This window comes from Mustela erminea, chromosome 7 (assembly GCF_009829155.1).
Source record: "Mustela erminea isolate mMusErm1 chromosome 7, mMusErm1.Pri, whole genome shotgun sequence".
NCBI lineage: Eukaryota > Metazoa > Chordata > Mammalia > Carnivora > Mustelidae > Mustela > Mustela erminea.
In genome coordinates, this window is record NC_045620.1 from 125354944 (window position 1) to 125380463 (window position 25520).

The following is a 25520-nucleotide window of genomic DNA, read 5'->3' on the forward strand; positions in this document are numbered from 1 at the left end:
TCAACAAATCCAAACTGAACAGGTCAGAAAATTGTGGGAGAAAGTTCTTCAAGAATATGGGACAGACAGGGATACCTGGGTGCCTCAGTCAGCTAAGCATCTGCCTTAGGCCCAAGTCATGATCCTAGGGTCCTGGAATTGAGTCCTGCACTGAGTTGGGCTCCTTGCTCAGCAGACAGCCTGCTTCTCCCTCTGCCTGCCACTCCTCCCACTTGTGTTCTTTTTCTCTCTCTGACAAATAAATACATAAAATCTAAAAAAAAAAAAAATATATATGGGACTGGCAATACCTAATTTGACTGGAAAGGCTGAAAGAAAATTTATACAACTGGAAAAGGGTATGGTTAAGAGGTAAATGCAAAAAAAAAAAAAAAAAAAAAAAAAAAAGAGGTAAATGCATAGGAAATTTAATAAAGAAAAAAGTCTTTCCAGAATAGAAAATTATTTTATAATACATAATTCAGCTATGAATAGTGTTTTTGTAATAGTAGTAACACAAAAGTTGCATTTGATCTTACTTTAATTTTACCATAAAGGAAGATGAAAGGACAAGAAATGGACATATTTTATAGGATGTTGAGAATGAAAGGTAGCTAAATCCTCATTTTCTATAAAGGGAAGTCAACACATAATTACAAAAACTGAAAAAAAAATCAAGAAATTCTAATTTAGGAATTCTATTCAGAGAAGCTGGAGTAATTACCAAATAATTATCTAAAAGAGCTGAATGTGAATATCCCTTGTATAGTAGGCAAAATAATGCCCCTACCCCAAAAGATGTCTAAGTCCTAATTCTCGGATGTGGGAATGTTACTTTATATGGCAAAAAGAACGTTAAAGATATCATTATGTTTAAGGACCTTGAAATGGGGGAGAGTATTCTAGATTATCAGGGTAGGCCCAATCATGAGTCACTAAAGTGAAAGAGAAAGGCAGATGCGGTGAGAGAAACAGCAGAGTAAGAATAACCCAAAGTTGTGTTGCTTGTTCTAGATGGACGAGGTTATGTGTAAAGACCAAGGCTCTAGGCAGCTGGGGGACCCATCCAGAAACTGTCCCACAACTGCATGAAACTAAAGTCTGCTGACATGTGAGTGAATGAGGAACCAGATTCTCCCCTAGAACCTTCAGAAAGGACTGCAACTTCAATGACCTATTCTTTTTATCCCAGGAAAATCTGTCAGACTTCTGACCTCCAGAACTATAAAATAATAAATCTGTGTTGTTTTTAGCCACTAAGCTTGTGGTAATTTGTTAAGCCAATAGAATACTCATACACATGAGAAGTGGGAAATATTAACAATGAAGCAGGTAAAATGTTCATAAGAAACTCTGAGGAGATATCTGATTTTTAAATCATATTTCTGTGTATCTGTAATAAAAGTTTAAAAAATGATATACAAAGTTAATATAAGATAGTAGGACCTATTAAACCTACCATGAGAAATTTATAACTCAATTTTCTTTTAATTTAGGATGAGTTGAAAAACAAAGGACAAATATGAAGGGAAAGCTAGGATTACATTACCAGAAATAGGTATAAATGGATGTAAATCACATTCAGTTATAACTACATATTTGTATTTCAGTTTTGTTAAGATTATGATCTTATGAATATGTTTATATTTATTTTATGTATTATCCATTATTAGTACATATGTTACTTTAGTTTATATCTTGCTATTTTTAAATAAGGTTTGTGGGAAGCCCTATTTCTAGGAAATCATACTCAAGGAAGATGCACCTAGGAAGAACCAAAGAATATCTTGAGTTTAGGCTTTCCAATGGCATCTATTGCTTTTCTGTCTTCTGGTGATCTATCCACTGCCTTGAAATGAATTACTTCACTTTCTAAAACAAATAAATAATGAAAGAAGAAGGAAAGTGAAGTGAGTGAAAAAGGGAAAACCATAAAGTGGGATGAGGGAAAGACTTCAAAGAGAAAACCTGGAAGATCCTGTGGTTTGGAGCCAGAGTATATAAGAAAGAGACCTGGAAAAATCAACTAAAGAGGGTCAGACGGATTTGGGGTTGGCAGAGTGGGTTCAACATGGAGGAAGATGATGAGTGTGTAGAGATCCATTCATTTGGCAAACCGTTCCTCGTTGGCAATGAGATAAGCACTCTGCTAGGCACTGAAGATGTAAAGGAAATAAAAAGACGTCAAAATAAACATGAGAGGAAAGTGGAAGAGAAGGAACACTTGAGAACAAAAATTCATTTATACCTACTCACAACCACAAAGTACAGCTAATTAATGACATCAGAAAAAAACATTAGTGTCTCCCTTGGTTTGGTAACTGGGAAGAAAGAGGTGGTCAAGGACACTGAAAACTTCAGTCCAGTTGTTCATACAATGGTGTGCTCAGTCTCTGTGTCTAGAGACAAAATCCATGGATGGACTACTCACTGGTATCAGAAATTGGGAGGGGGAAGCCAGACAGGATTGACTCAAAACATTCCCCTGGCCTGGGGGGGAGTTAAGAGTCAATGTAGAGGCTTAGGGAATGCAGACGCTATGAGCCCTTCTGCTCCCAATGAGGGTTTTACCAACTACAGAGTTGGTGCCACCACTTAAAGTGGTCACCTCCATGAATGAGGGCACACGACCTAGAGATGATAGAGGAGCATAGAAAGAAACATGCTCGGAAGAAGCATACGTGGCTCTGAAGAATTTGCTTTGCAATTTGAATCATTTTCATGTTTTTTTTTAAGTTTTTTTTTTTGTAATATTTCATGTAAAGGCAGATTAGTAGTGAAAGGCACATGTTTCTCTTGGTTCTTTTATGTTGTCTTGTAAATGTTGGGTCTTCAGAAGTTGTATTATTTTTGTCTCTGCTGTGGAGGCCTGCTGTTTCCTTAATTGATGTGGTAGCATTTGACTGGCTTTATTCCCATCGTCACATATTCATTATTTCCCATATCTCAGTTGTTGCTCCATTTCATTAACTTTTTCAGAAAATTGCTCCCTATTTATCTATTTATAGGTTTTGAATGCGTGTAGTCTTTGTCCAAAACCAGTATGATTTCCTTTATCTTCTTGCTTTTGATCTTTAATTTTCCTTTGTTCAGAATCAATCATTTTTCCCCTCGATACTTCCTTTGATATTCCCTTTTTCTATATGCTGCCACAGTAATTGGAATTTTCTTGAATTTGTACTTCATTTAAAACCTTTTGGTTATGGGTGGTCAATTTGGAGGACAGCAGTAGTTCACCAGCCACAGCTCCTAATTGCGAGTGCCTCCGGCTCTTGGTCCTCTGGGCTCATTTTTATCCTCATCCTTCACCAAAGTCAGTTCCCTGAAAGGCTCACTGAGCTCCTTCTGATTAGTTTCCTCCCCCCCCCTTTTTTTTTTTTTAAATTTTTGGAATTTTTCCTGCTTTTGTTTGTCTACCACTTCCTTTTAACCATAGAATCACCATTATTTATCATCCTGGTCCTTTCACAACGTGTCAACTTATCCTTTTTATATCATTTTCCAGTTTTATATTAACTACTAGTACCATTATTTACTTATGGACCTAAACCTTCTAGGTTTTCTATTTATTTTCTATTAACTAGTAAAAATGGCCTTTTATTTGCATCATGTATTCATTGGTTTGATGTCATCTTTATCATGTAAGATCATTAAATCCATTTTAGCTGATTGATTCTTTTGGCATCTCTTATCCTCAGACTTAAGCCAAGAGGAAACTATGCCATAGCATTCAACATTTATCTGTAGAATGAATGAATGAATGGAAACCCATGTGCATAGGCTCGCGGGAGCAGTGCCGAGTATCTCACCATCTCATTCCGTGTTGCTTTCTGTGATGTACATTTAGATCCAGCCAAGCAAGGGAAGGCTGTGAATCTCTGGGTTCTCTGATTTCAAGATTTCACTAACTGTTTATGAAACCTTTTATCTAGTTAACTCAGCTGCTTGCTATTAAGATGCGTTATCTTCTTGGCTCAGAAATAAAAGTCCCAGGGTAAAGAAATAAAGAGGCCTGGTGTTCCTTGTTACTAAAGCCCTGTTTGACTGTCCCTGGCTTAAGCTTCCTGGGGCTAAATTATCTATAACAGATCTTGTTTTATCTTGTAAGAAATGTAAATTCTAAGGAATGAGGTGGTGCTTCCTGGGCCCAAGAAGGCTGTGATTCTGAGAGATGGTAAATGGAAGGAACAAGTAAAACATTCTCTCACTCTCTTTAACCACTGAAGATCATTTTCCCCAAGGCTCTAAGGGTTCCAATGTCTTTACCATCATTTAATGCGTATTAGTGGCAAACAGGTCTCTCAGTTTAATTTGGAATCAGGGAATGGGGCTGGAGCTACACTGGCCAGTGGCTTTTAGTCCTTTTCTATCGGAAGCAATGTAGACACTCAGCTCCAAGTTTTGTGACATCTGTGGTTTGGTTCTCACAAACACATGTACCATAACAATGACCCTCTCTCAGGATCCTATAATTGATATTGCTGGTGCTTTCCTATTAGTTCATGAGAACCTTTATAGCTGCCACTCCACTCCACCAAACCTCTTAGATGACTCTTCCTACTCCTCCATCCCTGTCAATTATGCCATCATAGCTATACAACAACAGGCCCACAGGGGATAAAAATGTCCTCTGCAGGGACACCATCATTACTGCCTGCTACTTTTAAGTAGGAAGCAATGATGTCCAGAACAAGGCCATTGGGTCCCATTTTTCCCAGAGTCACTGGCACACTTCCATCTCCATATCTGAGTGGCATTCCTGCTGCATCAGGGGCTGGGCACCACTGTTCCAACTGGGATGCGCCCACCCTGAGTCCCATCACTGCCATGAATCCTGCTGCCTGCATCAACGCCCTCTGTGTGCCCAAACCAGACTACGTCTTCTGAAACTCTCACTATGATCCAGCTCATTTTGTATCCAATGCCAAGGCAGAAAAAGAGCCTCCATTCCCTCATAGAGTTATGCTTTGCTACATGGGAACTGGCATGGGTCTTCCACACCATACAGAGTCTCACAGAGATTTTAGTGGAATTATTTTTGTTTGTTTCATTTTTTTTATTCCTTGTCTTTGGTTATTGTTTCTACTCTCCAGGGCACAGCAGAAGAGTTCTGGGGCTCAGGGGTTAAGGAACAGGTAGAAGCCAAGAGCTGGGTAAGTCACACACTCACAATGCCTCCTCTCCCTTGGGCCCTCTCACCATCCTTTCAACATCCTTTTGTGCTCATTCTCTTATAAATTGTCCTCCCCTTCGGGGAACTCCTGGGTAATTTGTACACCTAGACACCTTTGGTCCTGCCTCTTAAGCTTGCCAGTCCTGGTCAGGTGTGTTTGAATCTTAGTGTGAACATAGAGTAGGTTTACTGTGAGACGTGACCTCCTTTGATTTATTGGTATGAAGGGACATTAGCACTTCTATTCCTTACCATCTTTATTTCCCATAATCCCTTTACACACAGCTCTGCCAGTTCTAGGTATTTTCATGCCAATCACTTCATTAGTGTCATTATAACTCTGTGAGGTATACAGCACAGGTGTGATTATAACTGAACCAGCTGAGACCACAAAGCTGTCCCTTGCCCAAGGCCACATGACAAATGAATCCACAATCTGAGCTGAACTCACCTCTGTTAGTTCTCGTGACGTCGCCGTAGGACACCAATTCTTAAAGTCCCTGAGTTATGGTTAATAGTAAGGTTTGGATAGGGATACTCTATTTTTAATCATACATACCATTCATTAAGGAGTTTGAGAGGTTGGCAGAGCTTAGAAAATATAAAACTTACTTGTCAACTAAGTAGAAAGTTTGGTAAGAGAGTGTTTTCCTAAACAGAATTCCCTCATAGCTAATAAACATGGTATGACTAAGCTAACATAGGAGGGGGAAAAAATGTAACAAATTGATTAATTTATTTCCTGTATAGCATTTCATCCAGAGGGATGGTCCTGCTTGCCGGGGATGGAGGAAGTGCTTTAATTCTGTTCCCCAAGCAGACTCAAGCCACCTCTTTGCCAGGTCCTGTGCTGAGGTACAAGGAGGGACTGAAAGGATGATCACAAACTGGACCTTGATATCAAAGAGTTCATGGTCTGCTCGGGAAAATAAATCTGAGACATAAGTAACTGAGAGCCAGGTTGAGTGCAATAAGAAACAGATAAAAAGCCATGGTAATCCAAGAAAAGTAAGAAATGTGAGTTACAAAAACATACTTTAAAATGTGCGTAGCTTTCCTTTCCTGAGGAGCAGGAATGAGGATCAAATCCAGTATATGTCAAATATAGTAGAGACATAATGTAGCCCCAAATGCCCCACCCAGACATGTGGTCTTCCGTTGTCAGGACAGTCGGAAACTTAGTCCTGCTAGGTCCTACCATTGTTCGAAAGGAATTGCACTGAATTGTTCTCACTCAGGGACGGAATTTAGTATCTTTGGGTTTAACCTCTGAAAATCGGGCCATTCAGCTGTGTGGGTGATCGAACTCAGCCCAGTCCCTTTTGTCACAATTGTATTTTCCAGTTTCATTAGGGTCACTGAATTTCCATGGGACGGATTCCCATTTCAGCAAGGTGCACACAACTCGCTAATGATGATCTCAAATAAGAAACCCGTGTGCATCCCTACAAATTGAGATCACACCTTCATTCTTGGACTATAGTTGTAATTACATTAAAGACACATTACAAGTCTGTCGCCTCTCATTTCATTTGTTGTGTGTGTGAGCTGTTTTGGATCACTTTATCTCCTATTAAATTGCTAGCATTTCCTTTGGACTCTGATATGCCTTCTCTAGCACAAAACAGCAGCACACCCAACAGTTGCAGTTAGGAAGTGAAAGGGAAACCCACGACCACTCAAACAAGTTTGTATATGGTCTAATAAGCACAAATACGCCTTCTTCGCTTCCAAAATGCGAATTATGGGTATTATGCCTAGGACTTGGCCTCAATTTTCTTTTAAAGAGACAGTGCCTGGTTGGTTTATACCCGCTGCGTCTCCTACTCACTTTTTTTCTGAAGTAGCCAGGCACACCTCTTCTTCTGCTTCACATGCAGAGTGGCAAAGGTGACCATGAGCTCTCAGAGTTTTGGGGGTTACCTGGAATGTGGTAAAACAAAGGCTATAGGGTCCATAAGATCATTTGAGGCTCCCCCACCCAGGAATAGAACTCATTATATTTTTACATATATTTATTTTTAAATATTGAACATTTCCTTTTTTTCCTAAACATTACCCCACGCTTTACATTTATCATTGTAACTCCTGAGTACACAGGGCTAATCTTACTGCCCTCATTTTACAGAAGAGAAATAAAGATCCAGACATGATTTTTTTAAAGTGGGGAGAGGGGCCACATAATACAGTTTCTTAGTGGTAGAACTATAGTCCCGGTTGTTCACTGGTAGTTCTGGGCTCTTTCTTCTAGGTTCATAAGCATGCGGGATGCTGACCATATGCCAGACATTGCGCTAGGTGATGAGAATACCCAGGTAGTCAGAAATGGGCTCTACCCTGGAGACTTCAGTCTGTAAATGGCATTGCCCTTTCTATGTCAGGAAAAGCGTTGACCTGGGAATTGGGAGCCTTAGTTTTACCTTGGATTTTGCCCCTGACAACTATGATCACTGTGAGCAAGTACTTTAATATCTCCCAGCAATAATAGCTCAGGCTCTGCCTATCCCTTGGCAATTGTGAGATTCAAAGGAGAAAACTCACAGAACAGAGCTTGGAAAGTAGGTATTGCACTAACAGTATGCATCTGCAGTGATAGTAGGGATATTTAGAGCTGTCTGAGGTACCAATGTGGGTGGAACACAAAATATATCGGCTTAGAAAGGACTCCACTAATACATAAAGCTTGAAAGGTGAACTAGTCTATTACACATGGTAGGTTTTAAACCCTTTGTGTGAGCTGATACTTGGGGCCAATAGGGGGCTAAATAATTAATCATCCAAGTGCAAACAGGCATAAACCTGAAATGTCCTGGCAAATGGGGCATGGACTCCTACAATGAGTAGAGTTCTAGATTTCTCAGATTCAGCCCAGAAAATCGGTTCTGTAAGGCCTTTCTGATGATCAGTGTACTTTCTACCTAAGGCACCCCCTCTGTCACATCTTCCCCGGATCACCTTCACCCGACTCTGATCATCTCTGCCCCCTCTCCCTTTCTGCCCGAGGAGTTCACAGAGACTCAGATCCTCCTCAAGGTCTGTGTGTCAATCCTTTTGGTGAAGAATAATCACCATGGAGCTTTAGCAAATGCTGAACTGCTGGGCACCACTCTATCTTCCTGCATGTTGTAATAATCCCTTTAAAATAACTGTATTTGGGGCAGCTAGCTGACTTAGTCCATGAGGAATGCAACGCTTGATCTCAGGGTTGTGAAATTGAGCCCCATGTTGGAGGTAGAGTTTACATTAAAAAAAAAAAAATTTTGTGTTTCATGGTTGAAATCTGAAGTTCTATATTTCAAAGTGCTTCAAAAATATAAATAGCTAAATACTTCTTGAGCTTTATTTGTAGTTGGCTGGAAAAGCTGTAGATATATTGTGATTTCTACTTTCTGCCCAATCATAACCTGTTTTTCTGAGCCAGACTGAACCATCCACAGTACCAAGTACCAAGTTACCAGTCTGTCTACCACATTAAATCCTAAGCTCGTGAGCAGTGGGATCTGTCAAGTTCACTGTGGTATTCTTTAGGCCTATAAGTGAGAGACCCACAAGAAGCCCTAATGGAAATAAAAAATATAAGACATTACATTTGAGTCCTCTGCTTGGCTCTTAAGACCATCATAACTTGTCATTAGTTAGTTCTGGAAAACAGAACCTAAAATATTTAAAGTAATTGATTTTTTCCCTGTGTAAACAACATCAGAGATAAGCTAAGGGTTAGCATATTATCCTTACATTTCCCTTTATATGCACTGGGGAGAAAAGGGAGGGCTGTTTGGGAAGACGCAGTTATAATCCTTCCCAGCAGAAATACCTAATTACACACAGGTCTTGAATCTCCAAGTTAGCATATTTTGCCCATTCATTGCTCAATAAATATTAATTGGTGGAGATGGGTTATAATTTAGCATGTACATAATATATAATTTACCTGTAACCTATAATTATCTTAAATGTTCAAATAAGGGAATTGATTGGACTGAAAAGAAAATAACTTATTTAAGTTTAAAAATGTTGTTATGATCTAACTCTTAATAAAATCACCCACCTTCAGACATCATTTCACTTAGATAGGCAAACTACCATTTGCCATGTTCTGTCTCAAGGAAGACAAGATTGAAGTCAATACTGAATGCAGCTTTATGTATGCTCTGAAGCTCTCTGGTGTATTAGAAATATTCTGTGCTATTTGCCCAGCTCAGAATGGCCAGTTTCCATGACTGCCTCCTCCACACACAGGAACAAGCCCCCATTGGTGCAAATTTGTTAATTCATAAATGGCTGGTTCAAAGGCTGAACTTTTTTTTTTTTATTTAAAAAATCATTATTACTGTTTACTAATGGGAAGATGTACTTTATTTACACCAACAGCCAAAGCAACAAGGTGAGTACACAGAGTTAGTTAACCATTGGGAGAGGACTTTTAAGTCAAATCCATCAGATGATCATTCCTAGGAACATGGAAGTGGGATTCAATTCAGCCAGTGTGGTGAAGTTAAGAGAATAGAACTGGGAGATTGCTGCGTAGCCATCTTCTGCCTCGTATATAGGGAGAGAAACAGAGGACAGTCTCAGAGAGAGGATAAATGAAGAAAAGGAGAGAAGCAGAACAGTAGAGACAAAGGACAGAGAAGTCCCCACTAAATGGTTTACTGATGGCTTCCCATTTCCTCCTTCTGCCTTTAAAAGATCCTATACATGTGTCCCACAAGAAGCACCAGCAACCTGACAATAAATCCACTTTCATCCGACCAGCTTTTTTTCTTAAATTAGTTCTAACTGGTTTCTGTTGCTTGCAATCAAAAGAATCTCTTCCTAGACATTTAACAATACTTAACTCATTCAGCTAAAAGGTGCCTCTGCCCTTTACCGTGTTTTTCCCAAGGAGACTCCACAGTCTTTGTCCACTGCTACCCTCTAAATTCCATTTTTCAATGAACAAGAATAAATCACTATATCTAACTTTGTTAATCTCTGTTGGTAGAAATGAGTAGTAAACATGGTCTTCGTTCTTGGAGACCAATACTGATCTAGACAAGAAAATGGGGGCAACTAAGTGGCAGTTGCCTCAAGATACCTGCCCCTGATTTTGTGGTGGGAAGAATGCAGTTAAGGGGCATAGAGAATGATCGCCCTAGCTCACTCACACATGTACCTGCCCAGATATCTGTATACACATGAGCACATATATACGCATGTGAGCACAGTGGGAAAGAGAGGGAAGTTCAGAGTCCAAACTCTTGCCCTTGGTGACATACTTATTCTCCACACACCCAGAGTCTCTCACAATCCACTGGAAGTATTCAACCCAACCAGCCCTCCCATGGAGCTTGTAATCAGAATTACCATTCAGATCCATCTTTCAGGGTTCCTTGCTTTGCAGTTCTATTATTGTTTCATGAAACTTTAAAACTTTCCACACTTCCTTCATTGTAGTCAACTTTAAATAAATTCAGAGTGTCACTTGTTAAAATAAATGACATTTAAACAACCTCAGCATGGTAACTCATTCCTCATTATCATAGAGAGCTCTTCTGAAAGGTCTATAGTACATTATCTCTACGAAATGGATTTTACCTTCAATATTAACCTCATTGCTCAGAGAGGACAGGTGCTAAGCACTCTGGTGAGAGGTGGCATAGAAATGCATAGGTAGATTGATAGAACCGAACAAGTGATGATGAACTAAAACAAAAGAAGTGAAAAGGTTTAGGTTAAATATTAGGTAGCAAAGCTGAGCCGGGAGAGGGCTACAGTGATTGAGCAAGCTGCCATGGAAGACTGAAGCCAATGTTTTATTATTTTAACTTACAAAACTTACTGTGTCGGCGCTTCTGGTAAAAGAAGCCACCTGTGAGGTATGGCTGATAACTACGGTGTGCCTCAGAAAAGCCCTAGGTACTGTTAGCCCAGTGTCTGCATTGCACAGTTTGGGAAACTGAGGCCCAAAGCAAATACTGCTTACTTTCAGGTGCAGAATGAGTAACATAACTCAGCTGGTTGGCAACCATGCAGTCCATAGACTTCTCATAGTTCTTTCGCTTGTTCACTCTCTGCCTCCCCAGGTTTTTATTTTCTTCCTCCTTTAGAGCATGGAACCAACTGATCTGACAGCCAGTACCATATCTGACAGGGTGTTTCCTGTGCCTGCATATTCCCAGCATTATAGATCTGATTTAAAAAAAAAAAAAGTTGTTCTGTTCCTAATAACCTAAGGAACTTAAAGGACCTCTGCTCTCTTAGCAGGCTCTAATGTCAGAGCCCAGGAATGAGGTTATGGACACTAAATGAGCTCATCCCTTCTAAGGAGGGGCTGGTAATCATCTCTAAATTTTGAGTCTCACAAAGATGGCTGTTTCCCTATCTGCAACCTCTCTTTGTTTTTGTTTGTTTGTGTTTTATTTAATTTACATTCAATTAATTAACATAATGTATTAGTTTCAGAGGTAGAAACAAGAGGTTGTTGTGGCCAAGGTCACAGAAGTTGCTGCCGTGTTCTCCTCTAGGATTATGATGGATTTGTGTCTCACATTGAGATCTTTCATCCATTTTGAGTCTGTTTTTGTGTGTGGTGTAAGGAAATGGTCCAGTTTCATTCTTCTGCATGTGGCTGTCCAATTTTCACAACACCATTTGTTGAAGAGACTGTCTTTTTTTCCATTGGACATTCTTTCCTGCTTTGTCGAAGACTAATTGACCATAGAATCTAGGGTCTATTTCTGGGTTCTATATTCTGTTCCATTGATCTATGTGTCTGTTTTTGTGCCACTACCATACTGTCTTGATGATTACAGCTTTGTAATAGAGCTTGAAGTCCGGAATTGTGATGCCACCAGCTTTGGATTTCTTTTTCAACGTTTTATCTATTTGGGGTCTTTTCTGGTTCCATATATATGTTAGGATTATTTGTTCCAGTTTTGTGAAAAAAAGTTGATGGTAATTTGATAGGGATTGCACTAAATGTATAGAGATCGCTCTTGGTAGCATAGACATTGTAACAATATTTGTTCTTCTAATCCATGACTGTGGAATACTTTTCCATTTCTTTGTGTCTTCCTCACTTTCTTTCCTATGTGTTCTGTAGTTTTTGAGTACAGATCCTTTACCTCTTTGGTTAGGTTATTCCTAAGTATCTTACGGTTTTGGGTGCAATTGTAAATGGGATTAACTCCTTACTTTCTTTTCCTTTGTCTCATTGTTAATGTATAGAAATGCAACTGATTTCTGTGCATTGATTTTATATCCTTCTACCTTGCTGAATTCCCATATGAGTTCTAGCTATTTCTGGGTAGAGTCTTTTCAGTTTTCCACATAGAGTACCATGTCATCTGCATAGAGTGAAAGTCTGACTACTTCTTTGCTGATTCTGATGCCTTTTATTTCTTTTTGTTTTCTGCTTGCTGAGGCTAGAACTTCCAGTACTATGTTGAACAACAATGACATCCCTGCCATGTTTCTGATTTTAGGGGGAAAACTCTCAGTTTTTCCTGATTGGAAATGATGTACACTGCGAGCTTTTCATAGACGACTTTTATGATATTGAGGTGTATACCATCTATCTCTACACTGTGAAGAGTTTTAATCAAGAAAGGATGCAGTATTTTGTCAATTTTTTTCTACGTCTATTGAGAGAATCATACGGTTCTTGTCCTTTCTTCCATTTATATAGTGTATCACATTGATTGATTTGCAGATGTTGAACCACCCTTACAGCCCAGAAATAAAACCCACTTGGTCATGGTGAATAATCCTTTTAATGTACTGTTGGATCCTACTGACTATACTTTAGTGAGAATTTTTGCATCTATATTCGTCAGAATATTGGTCTGCAATCCTTCTTTTTGGTGGGGTCTTTGGTTTTGGGATCAAGGAAATGCTGGTCTCATAAAAAGAGTTTGGAAGTTTCCTTCCATTTCTACTTTTTGAAACAGCTTCCTCTCCTGGGGGAAAGGAATCGGGGGGCGGGTGGTGTTTCTCATGGCAGTTTTGCTGCTTGCTGGGGTCTGCTCGGAAAGTGGTTGCCTGACCGTGAAGTGGTTCCCCACTACACCTCTTTGAATCCAAGATGTTAGTTGTGATGTTGTGACTAACAATAAGAAATAGATATATTTAGCTTTAGTCCCTGCTTTTAGTACAGAGCTCCTAAATCCTTTGGAATTTCCTGTGATAACTATGGTGTCTTATTTTATGTTAATGAGGTAACTTCAGGATATATCTAATGATGGGGGTTGGTTGCCCAGAGAAGCAAAAAAGTCATTAGAAACTTGGAACTTTTGGTCCCATCCCCAACCTCCACAAGGAAGAGAGGGCCTGGTGGCTGAAACAATTGCCAAGAGCCAATGATTTATTTAATCAATCCTATGTAATGAAACATCCATAAAAAAAGGATAGGGTTTGGGGCCCCTGGGTGGCTCAGTGGCTTAAGGCTCTGCCTTTGGCTCAGGTCATGATATCAGGGTCCTGGGATCGAGCCCCACATCGGGCTGTCTGTTCAGCAGGGAGCTTGCTTCTCCCTCTCTCTCTGCCTGCCTCTCTGCCTACTTGTGGTCTCTTTCTCTGTCAAATAAATAAATACAATCTAAAAAAGAAAAAAAAATGGATGAAGAAGAGCTTCTGGGTTTGTGAATACAAGGAGATTTTGGGAGAGTAACAGGCCTAGGAGGGCATGGAAGCTCTGTTTCCTTTCTCTATACCTTGCCCTATGTTTTTTTTCTACCTGCCTGGTCCTAAATTATATCAACTTATAATAAACTAGTAAGCTAATAAGTAGAATGTTTCTCTGAGTTCTGTGAGCCACTTTAGCAAATGAGAATCAACAAAGAAGGGGGGTATGGGAATCTCTGATTCACAGACCGTCAGCCAAATGTATAGGCAACAACCTGGACCTGTAATAGACTTTGGAAGTCCAAGGAGGGGGTCATTGGAACCTCCAACCTATAGCCAGATGGTCAGAAGCAGAGGTGACAGCCTGGGTTTGTGACTAATGTCTGAGGGGGGTAGGTGAGTGAGAGGAGTCTCATAGGACTGAAATTTTAACCTGTGGAATCTGATGTTATCTCTGGGTAGATAGTGTTGGAATTGAGTTGAATTACAGGACACCTACCTGGTGTCCAGAGCATTGCTTGCTGGTATAGGGAGACTTGCCTCCCAAAAGTAAAAGCAGCTGACCAGAATCCCTTCATTAGCCCATAGGAATCTCATGAGGAATAGAGTCTCTTGTATACTGCTCAGGTTCCATGAACTTGGGAATCTCCTGAGCAAATCTTCATAGTCCCTGTCCTATGTGCCTCGTCCTGAACATGGACTGGTGAAGGCAGAAGCCTGAAAGGGAACTTAGCCTTTGATTTATCTACAGCCTAGCAGTAGTAGAAGGGTAAGGAGGCAAGTTTTAACATGCATGAGACAAAGTAAGATGATATGCCTACGGGCTTTTAATTTACTGCAAAAATGAAATAAAGAAGTCAGTGTGGATTTGGGTCAGAAGGCAGTAAGAAAAAGCACTGGATGTGAATAGGTTTTACTAAAAAACAAGTCTAAATTTTCAAAGAAAGTAAGAACACAGGGATGAGTGTACAAGGATGAGAATTATGACCTCAGCCCATAATTTACCACGTGACCTAGGACTCACTCTCCCTCCCTGGATTCCCTCACCTGCTCGGTGAGGACACCTGGGTCTTTCTCAGCTGAGGGAACACTACTGTGTCTCGGCAGCCCCTCCCTTGTGGAACCGTGTTGAACAACAAGTAAATTCACTGAACAGTGCAATATCTGCTTTCTCACAACTTCCCCAGGGCACGGTGACTGGTGAGTCTTAGACATTTTCCCTCAGACTAAAAACATTGCCACGAGGTCCAAAAACAATCCAAAGTTTATCTTTGCACTCATACCAGTAAGTGTTTAAAATAACTATTTACTGGTAATAATGAAAATATTTGAGGTGCTCTTACAAAGTTCCAGTTGTGAAATATCAATAAAATAATTGCCTAATTCTAAACCGTGTACTGTTCTAATTAATTCTGCATGAGACATTTTTCCAGCTTCAAAGATTGCTTTACTTGTATTGCATAACAAAATAATGGTATAATTAGGAATAAATTTGTCACTTTTATAAGTAATTCCTTTTTATTATGTGTTTGGAAGCAAAGCACAAGCATGATTAAAGCCCCCTTTAAAAGGTTTTATTAATTATTATGATTATTATGGATAATAAGCGTCCACAAGCTGCAGAATATATCCCAGGCAAGATGCACAAAGCCACAAAACATGGCAGAAACAGGGAGGGATGTTGGAGTCAGGTTTCTTTATTCTCTGTGGTTCAAGTCTTACTGTCTATCTTGTCCTTTGTGTGAGGCAGGAATTTTACTTTTAGTTTCCTTTTATGTCAGCGAAGGCACCATTCCCAGTAATGCCTTACTTACCTCCCCTCCAACACCCTGTTCCGTAAAAATGCAATCAGTCCTCAAAAGTTAGCTCTGAGAGTCTTCTGCTAGAGAGCTTCCTCTGGCTTGTCACTCTGGACTGGGGGCCTCTCCTGAGCTATTGCTTCTGTCCTGTACATTTGGCAATGAGCAACTTGAGGCAAGAACAGCATCTTGTTTTTATCTGTTTTTCTTCTATCCCCAACATAGAGCCAGTTGTAGAAGGCATTCAAGAACATTTACTGAATAGATGGGTCACTTAATGACAGAATAAGTGAAAAATAAAAACCATATTCCCATTAATATGTATTGCCTGAAACCCATGGATTGGACTTTATTAGTGAACATAGGTGTCCCAGAAATCTGGTATCCAGCCAGCTGTCCTGACAATTAACTGGGGTAGCTACTAACTAAACCTCTCTCTATGTATAATGTGTAAACTATCCTGCTTTTGAGACTCCACATGTTAACCTAAAATATGCCCTACCAGCATTCTCTCCTCAAATGACTTAACATGAAGCCACAGATTCACAGATCATCATAGCTGCAAGGACCCGTAAGGGCCATTTTCTTTGTTTCTAATTTTACAGATGATAGAAGACTCAGATAAAGGCAGAGCGCACTCAACATCATATTATGTTAGGTGATATAGGACCCAGGGTTCCCAAAATCTAGACAGGAGTTCTTTACTGTCAATTGTTAGTTCATCTCTTTCTTCTAAAGACAGAAGAGGCCACTGTACCCACAACTCCCTGGGCGATGAGGAAGGAAGCATACCTCTACACCTTCTTCTTTTTCTGGGCTGTTCTGTATGTTCACAAACATTTCACAGGTGTTATTGGGGTCTTAAGACTATTAGGACCACCAGTCCGCATCATTTATCAAGGCTACTCCTCTTCCTCCTTCTCTTCCCTCCCAAATCCCATAGCCCTTACCCTCATTCCAATTTTCAGTTTAAAGGCAGCCTCTCTACTGAAGATGATGACATCATCCTACAGATGACAATCCCCATGGAAACCACATAAACATGAAATGAAGCAGAAGCCATATGTCTTATTTTAGGTCTACAGCCTGGCTTTCTAAACTTGCTCTGACTTCCTTTAATCAAGCCCTCATTTCTATAAGTATCTGTCCAGGGGCACAAGCATGAGGAGGGGCAGAGAGGGAAGCAGGGAAAGCCCTCTTGTTGGGCTGGTCAGATGGAGCACTCCAGCCATAGGTCACTGAACAAAACATAGGATGGTGCAAACAGGAATACATTAGTCCTGGCTCTGAGTGGACATCCCAGAGAGGGTATTTAAACTACTAGTTTGAGCAACACCCCATGAGGGAAAAGAAAGTAGCAAGGATAGCTATGGAGGGAGAAACTAATGCCGGTCTTCACTAAAAGTATGTACTACCTACCACAGTTTTTCCATTTTTCATTCTGTCCAGCTTCTACCTTCAAGGTTTCCACATGCTCTTGGTTATGGCTTGCGTTTAGCTAGAAGCACCCTGAATGTCTCCTCAGTCCAACAAGGTGAAACGGGAAAAGAACAGGAGGGTTGAGGAAGGGACCAGCATCAGGTAATGTTCTGAGGACACTTAATAGGGGCACAGGAGCTCTCTGATTTTTAGCAGATGAGGAATGGCTTTCCCTAATAGTTGGCTTTCCTTAATAGTTTCATTCTTTCATTAATTCTTCCTGAGAAACTGTGTACCATTAAAAAGAAAAGCACAAACTTTGATTTCCCACTAGACCAAACAAAATGTGAGGCCATGTATTTTACACACTAGAGAAAACTGCATCCTCTGGAGGAATGACTGGTAGGTTGGCTGGGATGGATTTCCTCTCCATTGTCTCCTTGGAATTCAGAGTCATCATTTCCAATTTCCAAACCCCTCTCAAATCCTACCACTCTGTGCACCTTGCCTGGTTTCTCTATAGCCTGTCTTATCTACCCCCTCTAAACACTTATAATATATATTACATGAGTCTATTTAGTAATTCATTGTCTGTTGTATCTATTCTCTTTTGGCCCACATCCAGACTTTGAGCTCTTCAAGAGGTAGAGGATGTGGCTTCCATTTTTCTTATGTCCAGGGACACGGAAACTATGCATTCGTCCATTCATTTATCCCTCAATCATTTACTGAACACCCACTCTCTGCTAGGATTTAATCTAGGCACTAGAGTTACAGAGATGAATAAAGTATGGTTCCTGACTTTGAGAGCTCTCAGTCTAGTGAGTGAATCAGCTATGCAGGCCTGTAATGATCATACATTGTGGTAAACATGCTATAAAAGTACAAGCAAACTGAGCTCTATGAAAGAAGGGCAGGTTCAGAAGGCATGGTGGTAGGATTCTGTGCCAGAGCTGTTCAATAAATATTTGTTGATTAATTAGGGGAGGAGTATACTTCTTTAGGGATTACAGGGACAAAATGTCCTCATTAGCTGATGATGAAAGAAACGTTTTTCCTTACAGGCAGGAAGCTCATGGGAGCTGGCAAAAGATAATCTGTGTATTAATGATAACAAAAGGAAGAAACACTGGCAGAAGCAGAAAGCTCTCAGGCATGTTGAGCATCAGATAAGCCCATTACATTGCGGGACGTGCAATGCCCTGTCCTATCCATGGGAGACCTCCCATCTTTCTCTCTCATCCACGGAGATTCTCACACCCAAAGAGAGCCACATTCCAAAGATACAGGCGCAGAAGTTCTGTGGGCTCAGACCGGCAGCTGACAGGCTGGCAGATGTGCAGGTCTTTCTTCAAGACCCTGGCCTGGCCAGGGGTGGGAGCTTCTCTGTGTGGCCTGGGCTTTGCCCGCACAGTTTATTTATTCAGCAGCATATGCTGGCTCAGCACATTAAGGCAGCTCCAATTTTCCATGTTCATTTTAGATGTCCCTTAACTCTCATAAGTTGCCTTTTGCAGCGATCTCGCCCTTATGGTTTACAAGGGGAGCAGCTGTGATTCTTCTTCCTTTGAACTTTTGAGCCAAATAGCTTAACACTACCCCCTAGTTACCCTCTCGCCTGGATCAGATGACCAACAGTGTGGTGGTCAGTAACAAGCGTCTTCTGCAAAGCTGGCAGTGTGTTTATTTTTCCCCCCTGCTCACACCATCATAGTGCTTGTATGTCCTCAGTATTTATGTCCATATAGTCTTTGAGGTGTAAGGAAACACTGACAAGTGAGAAAGTGAAATTGCTTTGCTCAGGTGGCAGGAGAGACCTAATCATACATGCAATGCAAGGAATACTTAACACTCCCTTTCAGGTCATTTCTATCACTTACAGTGGGCTTCTACCCTTCATCGACTCTACAATTTCTATGACTACCCCTCTTTTTCCATTTTGATGACTGCAACCCAGGACTTGTAGTAGTAGGTCTTATTGATCAATTAATAAGAAAGGATGTACACTTTTAATTCTATTTATGTTTAAAGAGCAGCAATGGTAAAAGGATTTTTTATATTAAAACTCATGGTATTAAGCAATTAATTTCTGTATGGATCAACAGTCTATCTCTGTGATATATTTTTTAAATCATTATTTAAAGCTAAAAATGAGGTCAATATAGTTTTAGTGATCTTTCAGTCTTTGGGAGTTCAAGGTTCAAGAGCAACATATCCAGTGCTTCAAAGCTCATACTTGGTTTGCATACTGAACCCCTTTATAATAGTTCATTGTACTATTTCATTCATCATTTTAAATTTTGACTCTAGAGATCTAAGTACTATGTGCAGATGTGTCTCAGTATTTAAGCTCATCTCTAAATCCCACCTGGACGGGGAACCCAAAGAGAGGGAAATAAAGTCAAACGAATATCGGGAAATGGCAAGGCTGGAGTGGAGAAAAGACTGAGCTGCAGACCTTTTATTTCATCTGTAGTTTCTGTTGGGTTTGACATTTATTCTTGAGCAGAAACTTTGGTCATTGCCAAAGGTGCTGAGCTTAAGAGGACAGCAAAGTAGATTGCAATGTTGTAAGGAAAATAGACCTTACTGAAAAAAGAGAAAAGCACAAATTAAGAGAGCAATTCACAAAGGATCATCTCATCCCCATAAAATGAAGTCTGGTTAGCCTCTGTTTTTGTGCCTGGTATTCCTCATTATGGTCCAGGCTAACAGGTGTCTTGAGTGCTGGTACCTAGTGCTGTTGCCAGTGGCTTTGAGGCACAGTCACACCCCATTGGTTATGCAGCTGACCCGGACACTCTTGAGGAGAAGCAAAATGGATAACCTCCAAAAGTGTTTGGCCAAGAGTGACAACTGTAGAAGAGTTTCATATGAAGAAGAAAGATGATATGATTTGTGTTTAGCAAGTAGTTAAGAGTTCAGAATTTAGTTCCACACTGCCTTGGAAAGAGCACTTAGGATGTGTATGTGTATAGCGGACCAGGATCATGGGAGAAATTGTCCATGGTTTTAAATGGCCCCACTGGGTGGGAATCATTAGAACAATGGCAGAAAGTTTGTATTTAACTTCTCCCAACATTGCCTAAAAAACTAGCACTGTTTGAAATGTGTTTCTCCTATACCACACATGATTGCCTCTGTGCTTAAGTCAATTTTCCATAGTCAGAATGGAGAAGGTCGCAAGATTTAGAAATCCAGGTCAAACTTCTGATGTCAGTCACATCTCTGTTGCAAGTGGAATGGACCCTGACATATGTTCTACGTTCTGGGAGTACAGATAAAGCAAGTTTGTTTGCTATTTGCCCCAGTGCTGAAATGGAGTCTGAGGAAAAAATGAATAAATAAACTTGGGGAAATGATTTTCTTCATCTGAAAAGTTCTTTAGTATGTAACTAGGTTTTCCTTGATTCTGTTAGACCAATGCATACAACTTCACATCTTGGTAGCTGTCCATATGTCAAAAGACTAACATCAGTTCGGCTCAGAAATGCCAGAGTTGAGCCTCAACATTAAAAACGGTCCAGATGAGAGATTCTGGGCAACAGGTATGTAGGTGTCTAGAAATGCCTCTCTCCCCATTTTATTATCATTGCTCAGATTAGAGCAATGGTTCTCAACTGGAATGAGGTGCCACCCCCAGGTAATATTTGGAGACATTTTTTGTTGTTGCCGTTGAGGGGTTGCTACGGATATCCAGTGGAAAGGGGACAGGGATGCTGCTCAATGTCTTACAAGGCATGAAACAGTCCCTCGCTAGCAAGAATTATCTGGCCCCAAATATCAATAGCGTCAAAGTTGACAAGCCTTGCCCTGGAATCACTAGAGTATTGTAGAGCTAAAAAGATTTTCTAGCTGTTCTTGGGACACATGACACCCCACTAACCAAACTGGCAAGTTTCTAGACTCTTCTCAGGTCTCTCCCTCACTGACACATCCAACTTAAGACGCTGGTCTTTATTCCATCCTCCAATATGTGCTCGCACTACATATTCATTCCATGCATGTTCAACTTCCCATAATATTCTTAAGGGGGCAAAAGGGCCTGCTACATAGCAGAACAAAAGTCAGAGCTCATTTTTAAAATATTAAAGTCGCTGCTTTGAACTTGGCATATAATTCAGCATTGGCCCTCCTCTCTGAAGCCTTCAGATAATTTATGAACAGATTCTGTTGGTAATACCCTCTCTGGCCTCTTTCTGATTAGTTCAGATGTCTTATCCTTAGCACTGAGTGTGGTTCATCCATGAAGTACTTCCTGTCAACGTGGCACAACTTAGACCTTTATGTTCTAAGAAGTTGCATGTCATAGCCTGTCTTTGTGACCTGTTTCACATCCTATCTCTTCAGGGAAACCTTCCCTACCTGCTCTAGTTCACATTTCTCTCCTTTTTCTGAGAAACAGAACTGAATGTGGAATGCCCTCATACCCCTACCTGTACTAAGTGGTTACTGATGATATAAATCTTATCTTAGCCATGAATGGTCATTAAGGGCACTAGGAACATAAAAAGAAAAAAAAACACTTTGTCCTGCATTATCATCATCATCATCAGCAGCAGCAGCAGCATCTCATCATTATTAAGAGCTTCAGTGCTCTTCATGAGCCAGGAATCTTGCTAATAAGCATTTTAGATGTACCACCTCGATTTTGTAAGAACCATGTTATTATTCCCATTTTCCACAGGAGTAAACTGAGCTCAGAAAATTTAAGTAAATTGCTCAGGATCCAACTTTTAAATTCCAGATGTTTAATTTGAACTTAGATGTCTGTGAATCTAATCTCACGAGTCCACTGCACAGTCTCCCTCAAGGTGTTCACAGTCTAACAGAGGGACAAATATATTCATTTGGGGGTTAAGCCTTCACAAGCCAACTCAAGCTAATGAGCTTGTTGGTGACTAAGCATGATCAGGCTCCAGGCAGACATCCCACTGATGACTTTAATACACCTTTTTTGAAACCAGCCTTGAGGACCCTGCAAACACGTGACTCAGTGCTACATAGTCTTATGAATAATAATGAAATCCAATCAGGAACAGAGGCCTTAGATTTTAATTGAGCTATCTTTTAAAGGACTGCTTTTCTCAGTGTCAAGGTCATGTTCTCCTAGCTAAAGCAGTTATTTTATGTGTGTAGCAGAGATAATAGGCACTGGAGACACATTGAGGACATGTGGCATACGGCATGAAAGAAAGGAGGAAATATACGAAAAGCAATCATTGAAGTATACACTATAGACCTTCCCATTGATAATTGGTTTAAATTATTAAAGCACATAAGAGGTTATTAACTAGAAAGAGTATAAATTACTTTTTTTTTTTTTTTGCTGAGCATGACTTTTCAAAGTCTCCCAAACTTCCACTTAAAAAAAAAAAAAAAAAAAAGCTTTAAATTTAAAGTCATTAGAAAAAATATCTTTTAAAAATTATCTCCAGAGTGAATGGATGAGGAGAGAGCAGATGCTTCATGAATTCAAGATCATGCTACCTGCCCAGAGAATATAAAACGAGAACTGGTATTTAAATAATGGTAAGGTTGCTCAGGAGGTGGCTGGCATTGTCTAGGTCCAAAAAGTCAGGGTTGTAGGACCCTGGAGTTGAAAGCATCCTTGAGGGACTGGGACAGGTAGCTGAAAATATACACTCAGGACTTCTGGAAAACTCTGGAATGAACAGCTCTTGGAGCACAGCTACCTCAGGATGGAAGGGCACATCTGCAGTGAACATGATGAGTAGGAACCTGAGACCCGATCTTGTCCCCTCCGCCGATGTGCAAGAATAGTAGAGGGGAATTGTTGAACCCAGGAGACTTTATGAAGAGGCCCAGCCAGAGCAGAATGAGTGACATACATCTTTCTTCTTGCACTCGAGATGCTGAGATATATCCCTGTTCTCTAAGCCCTTCCGGACTTTTCTGCAAATAGGTCTGATGAGCCTGTTCTTATCTAAGGCTCTCCAATCTTCTGGGGTTCTGAATTAGCATTTTTAGGATGTACTGTTCTGGCAAGAGACCCTATATCTAGTAAGGCCAATTATCTCCTTGGATTCTTAGTTCTATCTTTATTCATTAACTCCCATTTCCTCTCTCAGAAATGAGCTCATTTGGGCTGCTTGCCTTTTCTTTGAATGACTTTTCCTCCTTGTGGCCTAAATCCAGGATCCTTTTGCTCAAAATGCGCCCAGCCTCCTACTCTGCCCTATGGTTTCCTCACCTCCATATTTTGTCATCAGGGGTATCTTAACTGAAAGAATAAAATGAGGACCAAAACTTTTCTCCCCTGCCATCCAGCCCAGGCCAGGCCCTGCTTTGTCTGGCCCATCAGGATGACAGATCTGTTACAGTCACAGAGCCATCTTTTTAAAGATGGTCATGATGTATCATTACATGAGGTAAGAGGATATGAAACAACATGCCATATGGATGCACATACTAACACACACACACACACACACACACACACACACACACACACACACACAGAGTAGTGCATACTTCCCACCAAGCTTCTCCAGAACTTCTTTTCTTTTCGTGACTGTTTGTGCCCCAAGTCCAACCATATTCCTATAATGCCAATTCTCTTGTTTAGCATCAGACTCTAGCTAATATGACCAATGAGAACTTTTCTCTAGAATAAGAATTCTTCTCAGACTTGAAATAGTAAAGTCCATTCCAGAGTCAGCATTTCCTCCATCTGCAAGAAGCTGTGTTAGAGAAAGACATAATGATGCTAACAGCCCTGGAAATGGGACAGTGAGTTAGGGGGACAAAGAACAAAAATGTTAATAGAATCTGAGACCTGGGTTCCAATTACTCCCTGTCCTTCCTAAATTGGAATATTACCCTCTCCTTCAACTCTATGACCTTACCAGATATCCTTCCAGTAAATCCACTTCTTATTCAAGCTCACAGTCCACTTACTATTGTTTGTACCCAAAGGACTCCTGAAAAACACAGAAATATATTCTTGAATAATATACTGATATAGTAATAGTATTTATCGCTCTCTATTTTTTTCTTTTCCTTCTCTGCTTTTGCCACTGCATTATAAAGAATGCACATAATATTTTGGTCCAAATGATTTTGTCTGATGATTTACCTAATTAAGAGAAAAGTACTTTTCAAAAGAATAACAGACATAACTGTGGAGGAAGTCACCTAGATATGAGGTGACCCTCTTCCCCGACTAGATCAGGATTCTACGTCTGTCCTGCAAATATTTACTGAGTGCCCAGTACTGCCAGAAATTGGAGGTATGGAGTAAGAAAATCTGGACATAGATTGTGCAGTGTCTGAACTTGTGGGAAATATGGATACATCAGTAATCACCCAAATACATGTAAAGTTGCAACTACAATGTGTGCTATAAAGAGAACAACTTGGAATTAAAAAGATGTGACTAAGTTGGAAAAATCAAGAACACTTCCTGGAGCAAAATGACACTTAAGCTGAGACCTGAGCAAGAAGCAGGAATTCAAAGAGGAAGAGAGAAAAGGAAAGAATGGGGACTCCACAGCAAAGTCTTCATCCAGGAGGAGGTATGGGGCATCTGAGACACTACAAGTCCAGTTCCCTTTATGTGGAAGGAGCAAGGAAGCCAGAGTCAGAGAAGAGACTGGAGAAACAGGTAGTGACCAAATTATGTGATGTGGGATCAAATGCAAGAGTTTTGTCTTTTTTTCTCAAAGCACAGGAAGTCTACAAGTATATGTGGATGTAGTATCTACAAGTGTACGTGGATATAGTATCTATATGTAAGTGTGTTTGGGATGTGGTAGATGACCCATGATTAGAATTGCATTGTTTGGGCATAATCCTGACCCTAGTGTGGAGAGCAGATTTGAGAAGATCCAAAGAGGACACAGGGAAATTAATTACAAAAGTCTCCAGAATGGGCATGAACCAGGGGCAGTGAGGGAGAGGTTGGTAACTTATGTTAGGTTGGTGATGAAGGATATACGGGAGAGTCTGAGAGATATTTAGGTGTATAGCCACAGTTCTGTTTTCAGGAAGTTTAATTTTTGTCAGAGGCAGGAATTTTTTTTGTTATAGGCAAAGGAATTTAAATATATAAAAAACATGACATGGGCAAATATAATTGAGCCAAAATTTATTGAGCCACATTTCTATCAGAAGTAATTAGAGAAACCTTAACAGCAGAGGTAGGACCTAAGCTATGTACTAAAGAATAGACCAGGTTCTATGAAAAAGGAAAAGATTCCTCTGGAATTTAGCAAGAAACAGAGGTACCCTCAAACTGGGTAATTTCTTTTTTTTTTTTTTTAAGATTTCATTTATTTTTTTGACAGAGAGAGATCACAAGTAGGCAGAGTCAGGCAGAGAGGGAGAGTCAGGCAGAGAGAGAGGGGGAAGCAGGCTCCCTGCTGAGCAGAGAGCCAGATGTGGGGCTTGATCTCAGGACCCTGAGATCATAACCTGAGCTGAAGGCTTAACCCACTGAGCCACCCAGGTGCCCCCAAACTGGGTAATTTAAAGAGGGTTTAGGTAAAGGAGTATTTATAAAGATATGGGCAATAGGTATAGAA

The 25520-nt window shown here is 40.3% G+C and overlaps 1 protein-coding gene across 1 annotated transcript in view; it reads right to left on the reverse strand.

The window, feature by feature from the left end:
* Positions 1-6976: 6976 nt before the first annotated feature.
* Positions 6977-25520, reverse strand: part of TDRD15 (tudor domain containing 15) — a 513320-nt gene continuing 494776 nt past the window's right edge. The window contains exons 8-9 of the mRNA XM_032353201.1: positions 23844-23918; positions 6977-7075 (exon numbers count right to left, since the gene is read on the reverse strand). The gene's annotated coding sequence lies outside the window, so the exon portion shown is untranslated. The remainder of the gene's footprint in view (positions 7076-23843; positions 23919-25520) is intronic.